Here is a 24,625-nt window from a genome sequence, read left to right as displayed (position 1 = left end):
AAGTTTACAGTTCTAATGATGGTAATATTTTCCTAATAGACCTGCAGATTCCACATAATCCCCATGAAAATCCTAACTGACTTCTATGCCAAAATTGAAAAATGGATCCTAAAATTCATGTAGAAAAGCAAGGGATCCCAAACAGCCAAGACAATCTTGAAAAAGATTCAAGTTTGAGGACTCAAACTTCACAATTTCAAACTAACTACAAAGCTACAGTGATTAAGAATGTAGCACTGGCATAACAACAAGAAATACAGGTCAGTGAAACAGAACTCAGAGTCCAGGAATGGATCCTTACATTCATGCTCAGTGGATTTTTGAGAAATATTCCAAAAAACCTACAATGGAGAAGGAAGAGTTTCTTTGAAAAATGGTGCTGGATTTCAACAACTACATATCCACAACAAAAAAATGAATTTGGGCCCCTTCCTCACACAACACATAAAAATTAACTCAAAATAAATTTCAGACCTAAATGTCAGTGCTAACGCTACCAAACTCAAAGAAAACATAGTAGGGGCGCCTGGGTGCTTAGTCGGTTAAGCGTCCGACTTTTGCTTAGGTCATGATCTCGCGGTTCGTGGGTTCGAGCCCCGCGTCGGGCTCTGTGCTGACTGCCGGCTCAGAGCCTGGAGCCTGTTTCAGTCTGTGACTCCCTCTCTCTCTGACCCTTCCCTGTTCACGCTGTCTCTCTCTCTGTCTCCTAGAAATGAATAAAAAATATTAAAAAAAAAAAAAAGAAAATGTAGTAGGGGACGCATGGATGGCTCAGTGGGTTGAACGTACGACTTCAACTCACGTTATGATCTCTTGGTTCATGGGTTCCAGCCCCACATCAGGCTCTGGGCTGACAGCTCACAGCCTGGACACTGCTTCAGATTCTGTATTTCCCTCTCTTTCTGCCCCTTCCCCACTTGTTTTCTCTCTCTCTTTCAAAAATAAATAAATATTAAAAATTTAAAAAAGAAGAAAATATAGTAGTAAATCCTTGTGACTTTGGGTTAGGCAAAGCCTTCTTAGATAGGCCACCAAAAGCAAGTGCAAAGAAAGAACAAGAATACATTTCATCAACTTAAAAATATCTGTCCTTTGGAAGACATCACAAAGTGGGAAAAATTAAAGAATGGGGAAAATTTTTACAAATCATCTATCTAATAAGATGTTTGTATCCAGAATATATAAAGAATTCTCCCAATTCAATAATAAAAGGACAAATAACCCAACTCCAAAAGAGCAAAGGATCCAAAGAAGATAAGCAAATGGCAATAAAGACAGGGTGACTCAGCCCATATTAGCCATGATATGATTGCAAATCAAAAGCAGAATGATATACCACTTAACATCCAATAGGATCTATAATAAAAAAGACAATATTGGGGCACCTGGATGGTTCAGTCTGTTAAGCATCTGGCTTCAGCTCAGGTCATGATTTGTGGCTCATGAGTTTGAGCCCCATGTTGGGAGCCTGCTTCAGATTCTGTGTCTCCCTCTCTCTCTGCCCCTCCCCTGCTCATGTGCTCTTTCTCTCTCAAAAATAAATTAAAAAAAAATTTTTTTAAAGACAATATTAAATGTTGGCAATGATGTGGAGAAATGCAGACCATCATACACAGCTGGTAGGAACATCAAACGGTGAAGCCCCCTCAGAAAACAGACTGGCAGTTTATCAGACGGTTAAACAAAATTACCATATGATCTAGCAATTCTACTTCTAGGTAGCTATCTACCCAAGAGAAATGAAAACATATCCACACAAAAAAAACCTGCATAGCAATGTTCAGAGCAACTTAATTCACAACAGCCAAACAGTAGAAACATCCCAAGTGTCCATCAACTGATGAATGGATCAATAAAATGTAGTATGGGGGCATCTGGGTGGCTCAGTTGGTTGAGTATCTGACTCTTGATTTCAGCTCAGGTCATGATACCATGGTCCTGGGATCTAGCCCTGTGTTGGGCTCCATGCTGAGAGTGGAGCCTGCTCAACATTTTCTTTCTTTCTCTCCCTCTGCCACTCTTCCCTGCTTGCACTGTATTAAAAAAAAAATGTAGTATAGCCCTACAAAAGAAATATTATTCAGCCATAAAAAGGAAAAGGAATCAACATGGATGAACTTTGAAAACATCATGGCAAGAAGCCAATCATAAAAGACTACATATTAAAGGATTCCATTTGTATGAAATCTCTAGAATATGCAAATCTATAGAGACAGAAAGTAATTGCATGAGATTGGAAAGGTGTAGAGGGAGATGAGGAGTGGTTGCTAATGGGTACAAGGTTTCTTTGGGGGATAATGAAACTGTTCTCAAATTATTTGTAAGTATGTTTGCACAACTCTGTGAAAATACTAAAAAATCACTGAATTGTACACTTTGCATGAATTATGCAGCATATATAGCACAAAACATGTGAATTATATCTCAATAAAGCTATTTTTAAAAATTCAATTCAAAACCAGTAAGTGAATGCTTACTATGAGCTTACTGACAGCACAATGTAGTACCAAAAAGAATTATTTTCCTCCCAGTGCATTTTAGTTTTGTTGTCCAGAATGTTAAATGTCCTCTGTCTGCTATAATCTTAGAAAGCCTGTTTTTTCTAAGCTTAAGGAGAAACCTACTTTAATTCACTGTGAAGAAGGAAGAAAAATCCTCCAAACCCTACTAACCAAAAAGTAACAGTTGAATATTAATTCACTCATGAGCTTGACCATGATATACCATGGCGGCATTTGGAGCTGTACACATAAGGGCTACAGACTCACAGCCCATAGTCAGAATTGATGTTTTTAACAAGTGCTGGGGCCCTGTTAGAAGTTCCATTACTCTACCTCGGGCAGATGAAGGAAGACAAATTTTTGAATTGGCTTCTTATTCTCTATTTTAATTAAAAACAAAAGGTTATCTTAGATTGCATTACACAAGTCTCAATTACCCCTTCCAGTAAGATTTCTACCAAGACAGTTTGACAGATTCTTAGTTCTGGGAAGGCAATCAGTACATTTAGTGACATTTTATAAAATAGTGTATTTAGCCATATGGCTTTTAAACAACTGGTTTAATTATATTGTCAGAAAATAAATAAAGTACTTGATTTATGTTTAAGAGTACAGTTTTGTTAGTTTTTTATTTTTATGAGCAGCAGACTTAACAAGTATGTATGGGTGTTTATTTTTTTCTGCTGAGTTCAGGAATGAAAGAAACCTATGTGAGAAACTTTTACTGTAAATAATCTTAAACTTGTGCCTTAAACAGTTCTGAGGCTATTACAGCCCAAATTATATCCTCAAAAGTAAATGGGAAAAACACAATAAGTGTTATTTCATTAGGAAAACAGATACAGATATAGACGTGTGGAAAATATTTTTTGGCATAAAGTATGTGCCACTATTTTCCAAAGAAATAATATACATGTATTGATAGATTTACTTGAAATGTAATTATGAGCTCTTGATTCCTCTACTCTTGAGCATTCTACTCTCTGCAAGCAGAAAAGAGAATGAATGCTCCGAGTTTAAATTTAAAGCAAGCTGCGGGGTGAGGGGGGGTGGCACCTGGGTGGCTCAGTCAGTTAAGCATCTGACTTTGGCTCAGGTCATGAACTCACGGTTCGTGAGTTTGAGTCTCACATCAGGTTCTAGGCTAATAGCTCAGAGCCTGGAGCCTGCTTTGGATTCTGTGTCTCCCTCACTTTCTGCCTCTCCCCCACTCACGCTCTGTCTCTCTTTGTCTCTCAAAAATAAATAAACATTACAAAAATTTTTTTAATAAATAAAGTAAGCTTGAAAGTGTCCTCTAATTCACGGTCTCAAGATCTTCTAGTTTCAGAAAACTCTAAGCTTTTGCTTCCCTTCTTCAGAATTAAAGTCACTGATGAACAGCTGATTTAGAATGATGGGGTTATTTAAGGAGCCCCCATATGACTATTAGCAGATTCCTCAACAGAAATCTGATAGGCAGGAAGGGGATGTAGGATAATATATTCCAAGTGCTGAAAGAAAAAAAACAAAACAAAACAGAGAACTAGGAATACTATATCCAGCAAAACTTTCCTTCAAAAACAAAAAAGAAATAAAAACGTTTTCAAATAAACAAAAGCTGAGGAAATTCACCCATCAGACCTGACTTTCAAGAAATGCTAAAGGTAGTCCTTCAAGTAGAAACTCAAGTAGAAATTAAAGGACCCTACACAGCAACACAAAAGGGTATGAATGTTTAAAGTCACTGATAAAGGTAAATAAATAGAATATAAAATGCTATAATACTATAATGACACTGAATAAATCACTTTTAATTCTGGTATAGGAGCTAAAAGACAAATGCATAAATAACTATAACTATAAAAATATGTTAATGGATACACAATATAAAAAGATGTAACTTGTGACAACAATAACAAAGCGTGGGAAGAAATAAAAAAGTAGAGTTTCTGTATCCAACTGAAGTATGTTGTTACCAGCTTATAATAATACACCATTACAGCTATGTTTTCTATAAGCCCCATGCTAGCCACAAAGAAAATACCTATAGAAGACACACAAAAGACAATGAGTAAGGAATCAAAGCACATCACTACAAAAATGCTCACTTTCTTTCTCTCTTTCTCTCTCTCTAAACAATCCAAGAAGGAAATTAAGAAAATAATCGCATTTACAATAGCATCAAAAAAATAAAACACTTAGGAATAAATTTAGCAAAATGAAAGACATATATACTGAAAACTACAAAGCATTGGTTAAGTTAAAAGATGACACAAATAAGTGCAAAAACATCTTGTATTTATAGACTGAAAGAATTAATATTGTTACAATGTATGTAATGCCCATAGCAATCAATCTATGGATTGAGTGTAATCCCTATCAAAATCCCAAGGGCATTTTTTTGCACAACAGAAAAAACAATCCTAAAAATCAATGGACCCTGAATAACAAAAACAATCTTGAGAAAGAAAAAACAAAACTGGGTGCCTTGCACTTCCCAATCTCAACACATATTACAAAGCTACAGTCATCAAAACAGGGTGACATTAGCACAAGGACAAACAGGCCAATGGAACAGAAGACAGAGCCCAGAAATAAATTCATTCATATATGGCCAATTAATTTATTACAAAGGAGCCAAGAGAACACAGTGGAGAAAGGACAGTTTCTAGAATAAACGGTATGGGGACAACCGAATATCTGCATGAAAAAGGACACTGCGAGGCGCCTGGGGTTAAGCATCCGACTTCAGCTCAGGGCATGATCTCACAGTCCTGGGTTTGAGCCCCATGTTGGGCTCCGTGCTGACAGCTAGCTCAGAGCCTGGAGCCTGTCTTTGGATTCTGTGTCTCCCTCTCTCTCTCTGACGCTCCCCTGCTCATGCTATCTCTCTCTCTCTAAAACATAAAACATTAAAAAAAAAAAAAAAAGGACACTGGATCCTTATCTTCACACCATACACAAAAATCAACTCAAGATGAATTAAAGACTAAAATAGAAGACCTGAAGTTATAAAATTCCTAGAAGAAAACATAGGGGGAAAACTTTATAATGCTGGTCTTGGCAATGATTTCTTGTATAGGACCCTGAAAGTACAGGCAACAAAGGCAAAAACAGACAAGTGGGCCTAGGAAACAATCAACATAGTAAAAAAAAAAAAAAAAAGCCACCTCCAGAATGGTAGAAAATACTTATAAACTCCATATCTGATAAGGGGTTAATATCCAAAATATATGAGGAATGACAAAACAAGCAAATAAATAACCCAATTAAAAACTGAGCAAAGTTGTTGAATTGACATTTTTTCCAAAGAAGGCATACAAATGGCCACAGGTATATGGAAAGATGCTCAACATGACGCAAGGTCAGAGAAATTCAAATCAAAACCACGATGAGCTACCCCCTCAAACCTGTTAGGACAGGCATTATCAAGAAAATAGAAGATGCACGTTGCTGAGGGTATAGAAAAACAGGAACCCTCATGCATTATTGGTGGAATGAAAAATGGTGTAGCCACTACAAAAAAACAGGATGGAGGTTCCTCAAAAAATTAAAAATAAAACTTACATACGATCCATCCATTACACTCCTGGGAATTTCAAACTCACTACTAGTCTCTTTTAAAATATAGTGACAGGGGGTGCCTGGGTGGCTTAGTTGGTTGAGCATCCAACATCGGCTCACATCATGATCTCCCAGTTTGTGGGTTCAAGCCTCACATCAGGCTCGCTGCTGTCAGCGTGGAGCCTGCTTCAGATCTTCTGCCCCTCCCCTCTCTGCCTCTTCTCCACTCACACTCTCTCTCCAAAATAAACATACATTAAAAAATAAATAATATATACTGACAAAATACTATTAACTGCACAGTTGCAGCTAGGTATCTTCCAAAACAATGGTCTTTCTATCGAAACACAAACTTTTCTCTAATATTTTATAGACTATGAAGAGACTAATTGTGGGGCGCCTGGGTGGCTCAGTCGGTTTAGTGTCCAACTTCTGGTCAAGTTGTGATCTCACAGTTCGTGAGTTTGAGCCGTATGTTGGGCTCTGTGCTGACAGCTCAGAGCCTGGAGCCTTCTTCAGATTCTGTGTCTCCCTTTCTCTCTCTCTCTCTGCCTCTCCCCAACTAATTCTCATTCTCTCTCTTTCTCTCAAAAATAAACAAACTTTTAAAAAAAAAGTCTAATTGCTTGACTTGCTTTATTTGACACTCATTTGTATTTATAATGAAACATGCACAGGGATTTTTTTTTAATATTTCAAAGAACTGCAGTATTTCAAAAGAATTAAAATCAGGCCCTGGAAGAGGTATTTACACTCCCATGTTGACTGCAGTATTCACAATAGTTAAGAGGTAGAAACAACCTAAATATCCATCAACAGATGAAAAGGTAAAGAAAACGTGCTGCATACATACAATGAAGTATGTACCTTCAGCCTTAAAAGAAAGGAAATCCTGTCACATGCTACAGCATGGATGAAATCTTGAGGATATTATCTTATGTGAAACAAGCCAATCACAGACAGACAATGGATACTGCATGATCCACATTTATATCAGGTATCCAAAGTAGGCAGTCTTTCAAGATGAAAGTAGAATAGTGATTGTTGGGGCTGGGGAGAGGGGGAAATAGGGAGTTGCTATTTAATGGGCATAGAGATTCAGTGTCTTACAAGATGAAAATCTGTACATGGTACTGAACTATACACCCAACAATTTGATAAGGAAGTATACTTCATGTTATCTGTTTATTTACACCCCATTTCAGGGGTGCATGGATGGCTGAGTCATTTAAGTGTTCGACTTTGGCTCAGGTCATGATCTCACGGTTCGTGAGTTCGAGTCCTGTGTGGGGATCTGTGCTGACAGCTCAGTCTGGAGCCTGCTTTGGAATCTGTGTCTCCCTTTCTCTCTGCCCCTCCCCCACTCATGCTCTGTCTCTCAAAAAATACATAAATATTAAATGCTAAAAAATTTTTTTTCAAAGAATCAATCAAGTGGTTGCTTTTTTCTTTTAAGAGTCAGAAGAGTCTTTGTCAAGTTCATTTAGTTAAACAACTTTTATTTTGTAGATGATGGAAGTGAGGCCCAGAGAGATCCAGTTAGTTGGAGTCTGCACCTCAGTTTACCCCTCCATTCTACTTGGCAGAGTGAAAGCAATCAGAGATTCCAGGCCATCTCTAACAAAATAAAGAGCTATCAGTAAGACTTCTGCCTGTAATTAGAGAAAACATACAGGAAAAAAAGAAGCAGGAGAGACATAAACCAGCACCTCCCTGGAGTCAATCATATAAGGAACAGAATACAAAAATTTAACTCTTGACGCCATGAAAAATATGCATGTTGGTAACACTGTATGAGGGTACACAGAAAACAGAGGTCTTTCAGACAGTTCTAGCATGAAATCACGAGTAGCGCTAGCTGCTTATAAATTAGAGATAATAAAAAGTACTTTGTTATTCATCCTAGTCATCAGACAGGGGAATATATAATTAACGTTCACAACTATCCCTCTTTTTAAAGGGACTGAGATAGCCCATACTTTATTACTATGTAAAAGATAAGAGTAATAAGTTAATATCAACAGAAATAAAGATACCAGTGAAAAGAAATAATTTAGGACATGGTCATCTAATGGAAGAGGCAAAAATCCAAAGCAGTATCGGTTTTCTTCAACTTTTTAGACTTAGATTTTACAAAATTGGACCAGAGCTACACACGTACATTCCTAGTTCATATTTTATTTATACCCTTAGATTAGATAAATGCTGAACCATCTTTGGATAAGATTTTGTCCTGCGAAAAAATGGAAGTAAATGCCATCTGCACAGCGTACTTGCCATTTATAAAACAGTGGGAAGAAAACAGTATGTGTTAAGTTAAAATAAAAAAATACATTTTTATACAACAAAGAATGGACTTGAACAGTACATACAAACAGAAGCAAAAATGCATTCCTTAATAATTTTAACACTGAACTTTAAGAACTTATTTATTCTACAAAAAAGGACATAATATACTATTATTCCTTTGAACATTAGCTAATTTCACTTTCCTCACTTACGTGACATAACTACTTATGGTTTCTGCCTATTATTTAAGTAATACATTGGAAAGAAGTCCATTGACCAAGTGCTGAAAAGCTAATCATTTCTTTCACTTACAAGGAAACTGCAGGCATATGCAGCAACATCAAAGAAATGTAAGCAGTACAATTTTATTTTCTGTGGCTCAAATTATATCATAACATAGTTAAATAAGTGGTTTACGGTCTTGAAATTTAAACTTTGAGAGGCAAGTAAGGTCAAGGGAAGAAAGAGCTCTAGAATAATGAAGGCTCGTACCATATAATCTTCTATTTGCTATTCATTCTAGCCTTATTCCAGTCCAGCCTGAGCCTCTGATCTACAGGGACTCCTCTAAGACTAGCAGCTAACATCTACTCAACAGTCACTATGAACATGGTCCTAAATACTTATAGAAAATCACTATTATCACCTTGTTTTAAACGGGAAAAGTGAAGCTCATAAAGGAGAAATAATTTGTCCTAGCTAAAGAGCTGGTACATACTGGAGTTAGGAGTGGACCAAAGCAATTGAACCCCAAAGCCCATGTACTTGGCACTCCGCCCTGCCTATAGGACAGGGATGACATCTTCTTTACTTTCATCTCTCTGGTTCCCAGGGGAACATAAACGCTTTCGGAATGTATAAACTACTGCTGATTTCTTTGCTCTGATCCCATTCAGCAAGATGGATCTTGTAATAATGTTACAGGTATTTGGTACTTAAAAACATTACCACTTGGGGGGTGCCTGGGTGGCTCAGTCGGTTAAGCGTCCAACTTTGGCTCATGTCATGATCTCATGGTTCGTGAGTTCGAGCCCCGCATCAGGTGTTGTGTTGACACCATGGAGCCTGGAGCCCACTCTGAGTTCTGTGTCTGTCTCTCTCTGCCCCTCCCCCGCTCCTGCTCACACTGTCTCTCACTCTCTCAAAAATAAACAAACATTTAAAAAATAAAATAAAAAAAAACATACCACTTGCAAAGAAAAGTCCTTAAGGACAGTACTCTGACCAAATTAACATGCAATTAAAAAATTCATCTACTAGGTAAAGTTACCAGGATACCAAAATGTTACCAAGACATCCATCAGAATTTGAGGTAAGAAGTTCCAAGTATATAGAAAACCAGGTCCACAACACAGGAGCTCCACATATGGAAAAACAGGAGAAACATCACTACACTAGAATAAGATAAAGTCAAGTATCAAATCACTTGAGGAGTTTAAAACCTTGGAAGAGGGGCACCTGGGTGGCTCAGTCAGTTAAGCATCCAACTTCAGCTCAGGTCATGATCTCACAGTTTGTGGGTTCGAGCCCCGTGTCAGGCTCTGTGCTGACAGCTCAGAGCCTGGAGCCTGCTTCGGATTCTGTGTCTCCCTCTCTCTCTGTCTCTTCTCCGCTCACACTCTGTCTCTCTCAAAAATAAATAAACATTAAAAATTTAAAAAAAAAAAAAAACCTTGGAAGAAAAGAACCATGATCTTTCTCTACCTGAACTTCATTTCCAGGTTAGTCTCCTTAGCCATCTGAAGCTTCATTACGTCTCAGAGTCAGAGGCAACTTATATTTTTAGAAAAATAATATAAGAAACCTTAAATTATAAAGTAATGATAAGCCACATAATTAATATGCAACCACCAGTGGTTAAAAGTATAGCCAACATTAATTTTTTCAATTGCTAACATTTTGATACTTGCTATAAATGATAAGTATGATGACTGAATTCCTGTAAGCATAAAATATCCTCCCTGAACAAAAGTAGGTTTTACATTTCTATCGCAATGACATCTAAATCTTTAGTGGTCAGACTGGTCGAACACAAGTTAAAAGTCAATGTCCTATAAGTATAATGTGTGTATTTTTCCTTCCAATTAGGTGCAGTCAATTTCTACTACTGTATCTGTCACTGGTAATGTGTTTGACATCTTAGTCTGGATGCCCTCCAATAGTGGGATATAATTAAATATAGCTCAGCTAGGTAACCAATTATGTAATAAAAATAGAGCCGACGTTTTTGAATGTATTAGAAAAGTAAACTGCTCAAAAAATCCAAAGTGATGACAGTCAGGTCAATTTATTGGAACATGAAAGACTATGCCAGGCTGACAATGGTAAATGTGAAGGCAATCCATTCTACATTTGAGAAAAAAAAGATGAAATGGCCACCATGAGTTGGCTGAATACAAAGTATGACTCCAATCTTCACTCTTTTTTCAATGACAGAAGAAATCCTTTGAAGATTAAGTAAGTGGCAAATATCTTAATACTATGAATTTTATAAGGTCCTAATTCGGTCTCAAATAAAAGACTGACCATTAAATAGGGTCTACATGAATAATAGTAAACAAATGACCTTATTAGGATGCTATATTGGCCAAGAAGATTAACACCCAGGATGAAGTGAAATTAATGAAAGAAGCCAGTAACATAAAAAAGGATTGATCTAAATTTCTTGCAAGTGAATAAGAAGACTGATTCCACTGCTTGGAGTAGATGGTGTACCATTAAGGTGTGAAAGAAAACAGATTTAGCAAACTCCTATTGTACAGGATCCCTGCATCAAGGAAAATCATTAGACTACAAAGATAAAATGAATGTTAGTAAACAGACACTGACAGTGACATTCATGATAGAAGCAGACAGTGCAAAACAATAGGAAAAAGATTAATCCATGAGTGGTATTAGAAAAACTAGTTAATGAAGAGTAAGAATCTTAACACATTTCCATGCAAGTAAAAAGTTCCAGATGAATTCAAGAATTTAAATCAATGAGAAATATCTTTTAAGAAACTAGAATGGTTAAGTGAATATTTATATGTTCTCTAGAAAGGAAAGAGCTCAGGAAGTGTTAAAACAGTAAGTGACTACGTAAAGATGGATACAATTTAAGAAAAAGAGGGGCACCTGGGTGGCTCAGTCAGTTAAGCATCTGACTTTGGCTCAGGTCATGATCTCACAGTTCATGTGTTCGAGCCCTATGTCGGGCTCTGTGCTGACAGCTAGCTCAGAGCCTGGAGCCTGCTTCAGAATCTGTATCTCCTTTCTCTGACCCTCCCCTGCTTTTTCTCTCTTTCTCTCTCTCTCAGAAATAAACAAAAACATTTTTAAAAATTTTAAAAGAAAAAGAATATTCAAAAAATGTCAAAAAGCTGTTGAATTTAAAGGTTTGTTAGCACAACAAAATATTCAGTAACAGTTGAGAGATAAAGATAAGAAATTCTCTCAAAGCAGAGTAAAAACGTAAAGGGAAGGAAAGAGGAAAAGAAAGAGAATAAAATTTTAAGATCAGTATAAGAATTCAGGGTCCAAATAAGAGAATTTCCAGAAAGAAAAAAGGTGGGCAGAAGGTAAAAGCAAGTAATGGAAATATATTTAAAAAAATTTCCCAGAACTCAAGGAACTGAGTTTCCAGATTCAAAAGAGTTACCAATTATCCAACACAACAGATGAAAAGGGAAAGAGGCCAAAAGTTCACTGAATGATGAATGGATAAAGATGTGGTATACATACATAATGGAATATTCCTCAGCCATAATAAAGAGAATGAAAACTTGCCACTTGCAATTACGTGGATGGAGCCTGAGTATATTATGCTAAGTGAAATAAGTCAGTCAAAGAAAGACAAATAGCATATGATTTCACTCATATGTGTAATTTAAGAAACAAAACTGATGAACCCCGGGTGGGGGGCACTATAGGGAAGAGAGGTAAACCAGGAAACAGACTCTTAACTGTAGAGAACAAACTGAGAGTTACTAGAGGGGAGGTGGGTGGAGGGATGGGCTAAATGGGTGATGGGTGATAGGTATTAAGCAGGGCATTTGCTGGAATGAGTACTGGGTGTTGTATGTAAGTGATGAATCACTAAATTCTACACCTGAAACTAATATTACACTGTATGTTAAATGGAATTTAAATAAAAACTTGAAAAAAAAAAAAGAAATATATTGACATCAAGGCACATCATCATGAAATTTCAGAGTACCAGGGACAAAGAGAAGATTGTAAAGGCTTCCTAGCAGGAAAAATGAAAACAAACACTAGGTTCACATAAACATATACTAAGAAATTCAGTAATCAGAATAACTTTGAATTTTTCCACCCCAACACTGCAAGCTATGGAAACAATGGAAAACCACAAATAAGACTGGGGGGGGGGGGAATGATTTCTAGTCCAGAATTCCACATTTAAGCCAAACTAACCCAATACCTGCCACACAGTAAAGCACTAATAGTTAGCTATTACACACACATGAACACACACACATGATTATCAACTAATTACTTGGTATTCTAAGGAATGTGAGCTCTCTCTTAAAATAAATAAAATTTAAAAATACATATAAAAAAAGTAGGGGGCTCAGGTCACAATCTCAAAGTTCAGGAGATCGAGCCTCATGCCAGCCTGCACACTGCCAGTGCAGAGCCTGCATGGGATTCTCTCTCTGTCTCTCTCCCTCTCTAACCCTCCTTTCTCTCTCAAAATGAATAAATAAAAGTAAAAAAAATACATATGAAAGACTACAAAAATTCTTAAGATACAGATTCCTTTCCCACAAAGTATAGGCAAAACACATAAAGAGAATAAAACAAATCTAGCACTAAAATAACTCTAAAACCCACTATTAGCTTTTAAAACTAAAAATAAGATCCAGGGATGCCTGGGTGGCTCAGTTGGTTGAGCATCTGACTCTTGATTTCACTTCAGGTCATGATCTCACAGTTCATGAGTTCAAGCCTCACATTTCGCTCTGTGCTGGCAGCACAAAGCCTGCTTGGGATTTTCTGTCCCTCCCTCTCTCTGCCCCTCCCCCACTCGTTCTCGTTCTCTTTCTCTCTCTCCCCCCTCCCTCTCTCAAAAATAAACATTTAAAAAAACTAAAAATAAGATCCTATTTTCATACACTGAAGTTTAAAATATTTTAAATTATAAAATTTAATGTAAAAATACAGTGAAACAGACATGTAACTCCTTATGTAATTCTGGAGGAGTAAAATGTGATACAATGTTCCTAAAATGAAAATTTTCAAACTTCATTTAAGAAGTTCAGCTCCATGGGGTGTCTGTGTGGCTCAGTCAGTTGGGCGTTGGACTTTTGCCCAGGTCATGATCTCACGATTTGTGAGTTCGAGCCCTGAGTCAGGCTCTGTGCTGACAGCTTGGAGCCTGGAGCCTGCTTTGGATTCTGCGTATGCCTCTCTCTCTGCCCTTCCACCACTCACTCACTCTCTTTCTCTCTCTCTCTCAAAAATAAATTAACATTAAAAAAATTTTTTTTAAGTTCATCTCTGATCTAAGATTTACTTCAAAATCATATTATAGAGTTCAGGACTGTGGAGAAGAAGGTATAGAAGATACAGCTCAACTATGCAATAAGTGTTGAGATTAAGGAATGTGTATGTCAAGTTCATTCTCTCCACTTTTGAACGTAAAGTTTTTCATAATAGAAGGTTAAAAATTTCCTAACCTTGTATTCTCTCTATATAAATATATTTTTTAAACAAATGAGAAGTTCAATAATATTTACTTCCCCAGATATGTATAAATATACATATGACAGCATGTGTTATTTTTATGTTAGAGTAAATAAACTAATAAAGGAAAACAAAAAGTTCCCTATTAAAAACCACCAATACAGTGTCCAATATTGCAGGAAAAAAAATACTATAAATAGGGTTTCTTGTTATAACTACAAAAAAAACCCAAAAAACAAAAAAAGGTGGGGCAAAGAGAAACAAAATTCTGTGTTCCTGCCTAACTGAAAAACTGAAGAAAGAAAACAGATATCTTGAAATATTTAAAGGGCTAACATATAAATGACAAACCAGATTTGTTTGATGTAATCCTGAGGCCCATATCAAAAGGCATATTTGGGTTTAATAAGAAAAAGGATGTTTTTTTAATTTTTAAAGAACAGAGTGGTCCATCCCACGAGGAACTAAGTTTTCTTTAACTAAAGGTACTTAATAAGAGAATGATAATCCCTACTTAGAAAATGTTTAATTATGTATTTAAATATCAAAAAGAAGAGTAGGAGAGAAAATTGTAACAATTGATTTGGGACCTACTACTTAAAAAATAAATCGCAATCCAGATTAATCAAAATTGAAGTAAATATTTATGCACCAAAGAGTTAACACAGCAGGCTTGAGATGGTCATCCTTAAAAGATCTCATTGCCAAGTTAGCCTTTGGGTGGGATCCTGGAAGGTGGGGTTTCTAAGGGCTGCTACCATTCTTTACTGCTATGGCTGTGACTCAACTATCTGCACAAACACATGTACAAAACATGGTCCCTAAACTGACCAGCCCCCAGAAAACCCTTGGGTACAGTCTCTAATGAGTTTCCCTCCTAGACAACGCTTTATACATGTTGTCTCAGTTCAGGGCTGGAGGCATGAAGTGCATCCTGGGTGAGTCCCCTGGGCAAGAACTCTTGGAAGCCTGCTCCTAGTTTCCCCCGAACTTCACCCAATGATTCTTTTCCCTTACTCATTTTGCTTTTAGCCTTTTGTTGTAGGAATTCATAGTCATGACTAGTAATTCATAGTCATGGTTGCAACTATATCTTGAGTTCTGTGGTCCTTCTAGCAAATCACTGAACCTGGGTATAGCTGGAGACCCCTGACCCAGAATCATCTTATATTTTGTTTTAAAAACAAAAACAAAACAAGCAATTAAAAAATGTTATGTAGATTTTTAAAAAGAACTTCTAGAGTATTTCTAATATCAACGGTAACAGTAAACTTTCCTACGAGCTATATGCCTAATAACCAGAAATACTGAAGGCCAGCTCCACAATGGGTGTGGTGTCAGGCTTTAAGGATACATCTAAGAAAAGTCAGCCCCTGCTCTCCAGGAGCTCACAGTCTACATAGGAAACTAACAGAATCAAGGATGACAAAATCATCCTTGACTGAATAAGCCTAACTCAACTTTGAGGATTCGGGGTATCGAAAATAGTTTCTATAGACAGAAGTTAAGATATAAGAACAAGAAAACAATTCAAAACAGTCTTAAGTGCAAAATACTAACCATGACTGCTGTTCATTTTCAGAGGAAGGGTGAGATTCTAGAGTTGGGCTGCCTGATACATTAACCACTAGCCACACGTGGCTAATTTTTCTTTAATGACTATTTCTGAGAAAGAGAAAGCATAAGTGGGGAAGGGAAGCAGAGGGACAGAAAGAGAGAATCCCAAGCAGGCTCTGCCCTGTCAGCACAGAGCCCAATGAGGGGCTTGAACTCACAAACCATGAGATCATGACCTGACCCGAAACCAAGAGTCGGATGCTCAACCGACCGAGCCACCCAGGCACCCCACGTGTGGCTATTTAAACTTGAATTTAAACTAATTAAAATTAAGTAAAACTAAAACTCCAGTTCCTCAGTCACACTAGCCAAATTTCAAGCATTCAATAGTCACCTCTGGCTAGTGGCACAAATTATAGAACATTTCAGAAAGTTCTACTGAGCAAGGCTGTTTTAAAAGGCTGAAGGTGCCCAAGAATGCCTAAGACGATTACTACACATTATCTGTAATGGCGACAAAAACAAAACGGGACAACTTAAACATCTGGCGATGGGGAAACAGCTACAGGTGTTAAGCTGTGGCTAAACTGTGGAACATATCAGCGTCCTTCAAAAATCATAAAGTAGAGCTGCAAACTATCATGGAGAAATGGCTCTTTCATACTGGTGGGAGAAAAAGACAAACTGCAAAGGAACATATATAAAACATCATGCTTTTGTGTGTGTATATTTGGGGGAAGAGGTAGCATTAAGAGAAATGTTTGCTTATGACTATAATATATGCTCCATGTTGTCTGGATATTTTACATATGACTATTACACACCGTAAGAATATTGCTTCAATAAAATAAAAGGGTATTTTACCAAAATCATTTTCAGCGATGCTTCCAGATGTGATAGAACTGCACTGGATGGTCAATGAGCAGAAGATACAGGACTAGTAAAAAGGAAGAAGTGGGTAAGGTGGCAGTAAGACCCAGTAAAGGCTCATTGGAGGAAGGAGACTGAGGGCAGACTTCCTGCCCAAAAAAGACCCCAAGAGGCACCTGGATGGATCAGCGGTTAAGCGTCCAACTCTTTATTTCAGCTCAGGTCATGGTCCTGGGATAGAGTCCCACGTCCAGATCCACTCTTGAGTATACAGCGTGGTTAAGATTCTCTCTCCCTCTCTCTGTCTCTCTGCTCCACCCTCACTCTTGCGTGCATGCTCTCTCTCTCTCGAAAAAGAAAAAAAGAAAAGGCTGCTTGACATTCCATAACCCTCTTAGTACCCCCCCTTAAAATCTCATTTTAAGAATTATTGTTCTTGATTATTTTAGGTTTCTAACCCACTGCAGAAACTGTGGAGCTATTTTTAGCCAAGCAAAACTAATGAGAAGAGTATTTCTAAATACATATTTATACTTCTAGCAAATAAATGAGCATTGGGATTTTTAGTGCCTCTATGCCATTCAACAGAGTAGCCACTAATCACGTGCAGCGATTGAGCATTTAAAATGGTGTAGGCTAAATTAAGATGTGTTGTAAGGCAAAAATACACACCAGATTTGGAAGGCTTACGAAAAATGTATATCCATAAAATTTTATGTTGACTATATATTAAAATAATTCTTCAGATATATTGAGTTAAATAAAATATGTTTTTAAAAGTAATTTCATCAGGGCGCCTGGGTGGCTCAATCGGGTAAGCATCCAACTTCAGTTCAGGTCATGATCTCACAGTTCGGGAGTTCGAGTCCCCCCGTCAGGCTCCGTGCTGGTAGCACAGAGCCTGGAGCCTGTTTCAGATTCTGTGTCTCCCTCTCTCTCTGCCCCTCCTCCACTCACGTTCGTGCTCTCTTTCAAAAAAAAAAACAACATTAAAATAAATAAAAGTAAATTAATTTTATCTATTTATTTTCATTTTTTTAATGTACCTACCAGAAAATTTAAACTTATATATGTGGTTCACGTTATATTTCTATTGACCAGCACTATTGTTTATTCCCTTAATGCACCTAAATATAGTTCCCCCTCCACACACACACACACACACACACACACACACACACACACACACAGAAAACAGATAATGGCTCTCTTTTGATGTACTTGGGGAATAAAGTATAACAGTAAGCCCCAGAGGGGCAACGAATGTATCTATTTGTTAAACAGCCTAGCACTGTTCCTTGAATATAAGGCAGTAGCTAAATAATTATGAAATGCATAAAAAGGGTTATAAAAATCAACCACAATTTTGATAATATAGAACTTTTTTTGATCACTATCAACCAGAAACTATACTCTGCATTATCTCATTTAATCTATGGATGAATTTGATGAGGTGGGTTCTTCTACTCTTCTTATATATAAAAAAAAATTTTTTTTAAGTTTACTTACTTCATTTTGAGAGAGAGAGAGTGAGTGGGGGAAAGGCACAGAGAGAATCCAAAGCAGGTTCCACATTGTCCGGGCAGAGGCTGATTGGCAGGGATGGGGTGGGGGGGTTCGAATTCATGAAACACGAGATCACGCTGTGAGCTAAAACCAAGAATCAGATGCATAACCAACTGAGCCACCCAGGCACCCTGTAATATTCTTATTTTAAAGATGAGAAAACACAGACAGAATTATAACAGAATCTCTAGGATGCTTTGCAATATTACAAGAAATGAAACAATTCCATTTAGATGGTCTATACAGGAGGTTTATACATTTTTAAGTAAAAAATATATATCGAATGCCTTCTGTCACACGGTATTGTACTAGGTGCTGTGACATTAGGAGGAATCATAGGTTAATACAAGCAAAATATAAACAAGGCATAGGCTAAATCCTATTACAAATAAATCCCCCTACAATTATCCCATATCCTACCAAACTATTAACAAGCCTGACTAATAGCTAATAATCCAGCCACACAAAATTCCTGTTGGATTTAGACAATACCTTGGAATTCACTGTAAAAACTAGTGTTCGTATGGTACTTTCCAATGTTGTTTATGCACAGAATCTTGTAATCCTTGCAACACCCCTGATAGGTAGTTGTTACTAGAGGTCGGGTGAGATCTTACAAGTACTTAGATTCATTATCTGATCTGGAGATGTTCCTGATCAGGCTTTAATTTATGTTCTGTGATTGCTTTATGGCTACTGTCCAGGATTGGGTGAGGGAAGAGGGGTAGTGGGGGGTGGAAGTTTTAGACGGGCCACCTACAAAATTAGTTTTGGGTTCCAGATTCCTATCATCTTTAGAAATAATGGCCTTGGGCTGAGCGAGGCAGGGAGAGAGTGTAATTAAAAACTTTCTAAGAGGCTTAAAGAGGCAAGTTCCAACAACTTCTCACTTTTGGCAGGGGGCAAAGAAAGCATTCGAATTTAAAATAAGTCCTCATACAGAATAACTTAACTAGTGTCAGGAGGAACTAAGTAAGTCATCCTTCTTGAGCTCCTTTTTGAAAACATATTTATTAGGGCTCAAATCTTGGTCCGCCTTGAAAAATAAAGCAATATTCAGCACACACTAAATGGTCAGCTCAATTTTTAATGGGTAAATGATACGGCAAGAAAAGTTCAGGTGCTTGCAAATGCTAAATGTCTGGTTATGTCTTCATTGGCTTTTGAACAGTTTCAAAGAGCAGACATGAGGATTCATTAGCTCTTAGCACATACGAACCTGCTCCAAAGGCAGCCAAGAGAGTTGCCTAGCAACAGTGCATTTTGCATCTCCCATCATCCCCAAAGATGCTGCAGCAGCAGCGGCTAGGTCAAGCCTCTCATTAGCAACCTGACAAAGGGTTTCTATCTCCCATTTTACAAAATTATTTTTATTTCCAGGTGAAGCCCAAATATCAATGTATTATTCCTACTGACAACATATTCCCTTTTCCTCTCTTTCTTCTTTGTACCAAGCCCCATTTCAACAGATATGTTTTAATGAACCTAGCAAAATACCTGTAACAAAAGCAGGGAAATCCAACAGAATTTATACGCTTATTCATGTCACTGCCAACAGTTCTGTATCTTTTCGGCAATAAAGTAAGGAAGTTTTAGAAGAAAGAAGAAACAAAGGTGCTGAAATCAAATAATGGGAAGAGGAAATAGGTGGGACTTCAAAACTGAAGAAACAAATTACCCAAATTATTTGCAGTGCTCTTGATTTCTTATTTCTTTCTTTTCCCTTCCATAAGAGCTAATCTCAACCCTAATGTAAAATAGCAAAAAGGTAGAAAATTCCAGAGTGGTAATTCCAGAGTGGATTGACCACTTATAATGAATATAATCCACTGGAAAGGAACCCCGGTGTCCAATTTAATAACTGTGTTATAAAGCTTCACCTCAGATCAATAGCTATTCATTCCCTTCTGAAAATATTTCTTAAAATATTTACTGCTCAGCATGGTTGCCACCCATAACTAAAATATATACTCACATAATCTTCCTTATGTACACTCAGAGATCCTTAAAAGAAAATAGACAAAATAAGCAGACTTCTCATTTCATGAATTTTAAAGTGCTTAATCAGGATTTTGACATAAACCACACTTGGTCCCTGAGCTTTCGTGCTACCATCAATTTCCCTACGGAAAAGATTACAGGATGCGTGTGACATGTTACAAAAGATAAAGTGTGATACTAATAGACCCGGATTGAGAATGGTGTAATGAGGAACATTTAAAGGCGATCGTCATCACACTGCACCAAAATAAGTAAATTTTTTAAGTGATCTGAAAGGAACAATGTGATTTTTTTCCCCCGAGGTCCCTCCCCCTTTTTTAAATGTACAAACAGCCAAGAATGGATCCTTAGGAGGATTTCCCAGAAGGGTGTCATTTACCACTAAAATATTTCATTCCAGCAGTTGAAAGACCATAAAAGGGTGAATGTCCTCCAGAGCCCCTAATAACGGTAATAGATCTTGTGTTACTATTCACAAGTGACCTCTCAGTCAGGCGATTTAATTTTTCCCCCTGCAGCATGGTTGGTTTCACACACAGTGTAATAACAGTTTTTGCACAACAAGACAATTCATCCGATTAGAAGGACTGTATTAAGTCTTTCATGAACACCATGTGTCACTACAGCTTCAGCAAGCGTTTGATTTAAGACAATCTAATAAACGCATGCATGAGTCTTCATTTCTCCCCCGTTTTAAAAAAGATTCCTGGCCTTTCTTCAGCAATTTTGCAGACCATTGCCTGAATCCTCCCTGGCTTCAAAAAATAACTAAGAACTCATCAGATGCTCACTGAGCACTTTAAAACAGATACCAACATTTTTTTTTCACCAGGCAACCGAAATGTGTGTAAGGCTCCTCGTTTTTGGATGGGTTAAGTGAAATTCCACTCATGTCTCAAAGGAGAAGAAACACGAAAAGGGACAGAATGGGCATAACTGGTTACCACAATTACTTTTACGCATCCCGACATTTCAGCCATTCACCATGAATTATAAAGACAATAGGTCATTACGGAGAAAAGAGAAAGTGAATTTGAGGACCTCCATTTGGAAACCTCAGCAAAGCATAAAAGATTTTTTTTTTGCAGAAAAGATTTCAAAAGTGGAAACCAAAGCAAAAGGTGTGACATGAACCAACCATCTGACAATCCCTACTTCAATAAATGACTTGGCATCATGGAACGCCCACAGAAGCCTAAACCTAAGGCATCTATCTCTACACATTTCTTACTGCCTTGTTGATGAGATGAAGAAGGTTAAATCCAGGATCTCTGCAGTGAAAGGCTTATTGTACCCAGGACGGTCCCAGGGTCCCAACAGACCAGGTTTGGCCACTAACCACTGACAAAAAATCCAAAGGCAAAAAGATGGCGGGGGGAAATGAGAAAGGAATTTATTCCAGTGAGGCCAACACAGGGAAGTCTTGAGTCTCAAAGATGGTTTCCAAAGTGCTGAAAACTACTTCCAGGTTTGCCTAAGGAAAATGTGGGGCAGTGGTCAGTGGGTACATACGGGTGAGCAGTAAAGGTTTGGTCGATTGCTGTCTTGGGGTCAGTCGTGGATGGGACCTTGCTGGCTCGGGGCAGTCCTTACTGCTGGAGGGGGTAATTTCGGTTCCTATTAGGGAATGCTTTGCCAGCTGCATCCTTTCCCTGAGTGAAGAGAGAAGCTAGAAAGAAGAACTTAATAAATTAGAAAGTTTGAGGTCAAAATGGAGGTGTCTCCAACGGTGACAGTTGGAGAAATTCTCAGGGGTTCCCTGACTTACCCCCTTTAAATTGATGCTGCTAGGCGTGGCTCTTTCCCCGCTTGCATCTCTGGAAGTGAGCCCGCCCCTCCGAGAAGCAGGGTCAGTACTTGGCTATAGGACTAAGTGAGTCTTTACAGCCCACAGGCCTGTATCTCCTACGGCTCCATGGCAAGCAGCCTAAACCTACAAGACTACGTTCTCTTCATACTTGATACAGGTGAGAGGCTCTCTTCCAGTGTGATTGCCCCTGCGCTGTAGGGATCCCGGTGCTTTCAGAAGTGTGCACAGCCCCCTAACTAAACCCTTAAGACGAGACGAGCCAAATCCACAAGCAGCTCCCTTGCCCGCGCCACTCCCACTTTGTCCCACTCCCACTTTGTCCTCGGGGAAACAAACACACCTTTGGCTTCTAGGCACTCAGGCCAGTCCCTACATTTCCCACCCTCTCCCTTTCATTTCCAGCATCACAACAGCTGGGCTGGCCCATCCCTCTCTTTTAGGGTTTAGATTTGGAGGACAGTCACCATAGACATCTGCCCGCCCCAACTGCAAGGCACCTACGTAGCCGGATGCGAGTGTCACCGGGCTGGAGGGGAGAGGCTAGCAATTGTAGGACGCAGCACTCTGGCAATGGGCTGCAAGAATCGCCCCTCTTCCCTTCACCCATCCTGTCCCCTCCTAACTTCCAGATCCCGCAGTCTGAGGCAGGAGCTAAAACCTGTGGTAGTACTTAGACACCTAAGTTTATTCCTGTTACACTACAAGTCCTACTAGGTGTCCGGTCTCAAAATTCATTTTGGTATTTCAAGGTCCCCACCAGAACTTCTAACATCCTGTCCATGTGACTTTATCTCCTCTCTATCGGATTACCCCATTACTTTAAGTACACTCTCATCTCCCCCCACCACCTCATGGCTCTCCAGATCTGGCTTCCGAATACTTGCCCAGTATCCACTCTGGAAAGTTTCCCGGGCCCTGTCTATTCCAGATGAACACAGTACTGCTTGCAGTCTTTTCCCGCACTGTAACTGGCCACACATTTGTGTCTCTCTGCATGTGCTCTTTACCCTACCTGGAACGCCGTTCCTCTCCCCTGCATCAGGGAAACCCGTGGTCCTCTTCAGGTACGTACACTTACATATCTCCACAATGACAACCGCCATCCTGCACTGGACAGTAAATTATAATGCCTCTGTCAACACACCAAGCTCTAGGATTTCTGAAAACAAAGACTGTGCTTTCACCTTAGTATTACCAGACCTGCTATATAGGTTTGTGGGCTCGCGCTCGTGCTCACTCTCGCTCGCGCTCTCTCTCTGTGTGTATATATATACATATATACACATACATATATACATGTATATATATACACATACGTATATATTTATATGGCAAGGAGTGAGGGAAGGAGGTTGAAATGAATGTCTTGAAAATGCTTAATGAAACTTGATAAAAACGAGGTATCTACAGTATTTCAAGCTGAATGATAATTCCATGATAATTCCACTTAACACAGATCAAGATGCACCCTTAAAAGCTGAATACAATTTGACAACTAAATATACCTAAGTAGAATAAAATGCCACCCGTATAATTATCGCTAATGACAATTCAGACTACTGGTAACAATGAAGGTAGGAAAGAGTGGATTAGAGAAAAATGTTAAAGAAACACAATTCGATTACTTTCATGTACATACTGTAACAAACTAATTAGCCAAGAGTTGCCAAGTACCAGTCCCCGCTGATATGTCTTAATGAATAGATAATGTGATCATTTTAAATTGGCACATTTATTGTACTAATGCAAATGAGCAAGCCCAAACTGCCGAAAAAACAATAGCTTCAAAATCAGCTTATGTTTTAACTCTGCCTGTATCTAATTACCCTGAACCCTAAATTAATAGGATTTCATTTAATAAGATTGTATTGTAATCTAACCTAACCTAAATTCTATCCCTGGACTCCACACTGTTCCCTTTATTAGTCTGGATAATGCATGAAAGTATTGGAAAATGGCTTTTTTTGGTTCCAGTAGGGTGGGTACGTACATCCAATATATTTTTTGTGTTAATTCATTCAGGCAACAATGCAGGTATCGAAGCCCAGGAACTGTTCAAGGTCACAAGGAGGCAAAAACAAGTAAGACCATTTCCCTTAGGAATTCCATTTATGAATTCTAAATCTAATTGTAATCTATTGAAAATTTCCTTTGAGGACCGTTTACACTCAGGTTAACTACAGGACACTTAAACAAGCTAATTTGTGTTTACTCATATTCATTCATCTTTAGCACCACTGAACTCTTTGATATGATAAATTCAGATTACATATACTTTTATAAGCCCATTTTCTCTAGATGTGTGGGGGGGAATGGTCAGAGACATAGACTGTCTCAAATGCAGATGTGATCCACTACCACAAAAATGCTACGGAACAAGGATAACAGGACACGAGGGCTCTGAAAGTCCAATCAATGTACTAGAAGCCTGGCAGACAGAAGCCATCCCACGTTGCTCCTTAACTACTTGCCTGGCTCCACAGAGTTTCTAACCATGTCTACTCATTTGAAATAAACTGACTGCAGAATGCCCAATTGCATTACATAACTGTCCTGACAACCTGCCAAAGAGTCTATTATACTATCTGTCATGAAAAGCTCAAAACTGTCACTGGTAGAGTAGAAGTCCAGGGTGCCAGGGGCACCTGGGTGGCTTGGTTGCTTGAGTATCCGATTTCAGCTCAGGTCATGATCTCGCGGTTGGGTTCATGGGTCGAGTCCCACATTGGGCACTGTGCTGACAGCTCAGAGCCTGGAGCCTGCTTCAGATTCTGTATCTCCCTCTCTCCCTGCCACC

The 24,625-nt window shown here is 38.4% G+C and overlaps 1 protein-coding gene across 3 annotated transcripts in view; it reads right to left on the bottom strand.

The window, feature by feature from the left end:
* FOCAD (focadhesin) overlaps positions 1 to 24,625 on the bottom strand; it is a 377,756-nt gene that overhangs the window by 172,737 nt on the left and 180,394 nt on the right. The window lies entirely within an intron of this gene.

This window comes from Crocuta crocuta, unplaced genomic scaffold (genome assembly GCF_008692635.1).
Source record: "Crocuta crocuta isolate KB4526 unplaced genomic scaffold, BGI_CrCroc_1.0 scaffold425, whole genome shotgun sequence".
In the NCBI taxonomy this organism is placed as follows: domain Eukaryota; kingdom Metazoa; phylum Chordata; class Mammalia; order Carnivora; family Hyaenidae; genus Crocuta; species Crocuta crocuta.
The sequence above is the reverse complement of the archived record's forward strand: the minus strand, read 5'-3'. Positions and strand labels throughout refer to the sequence as shown.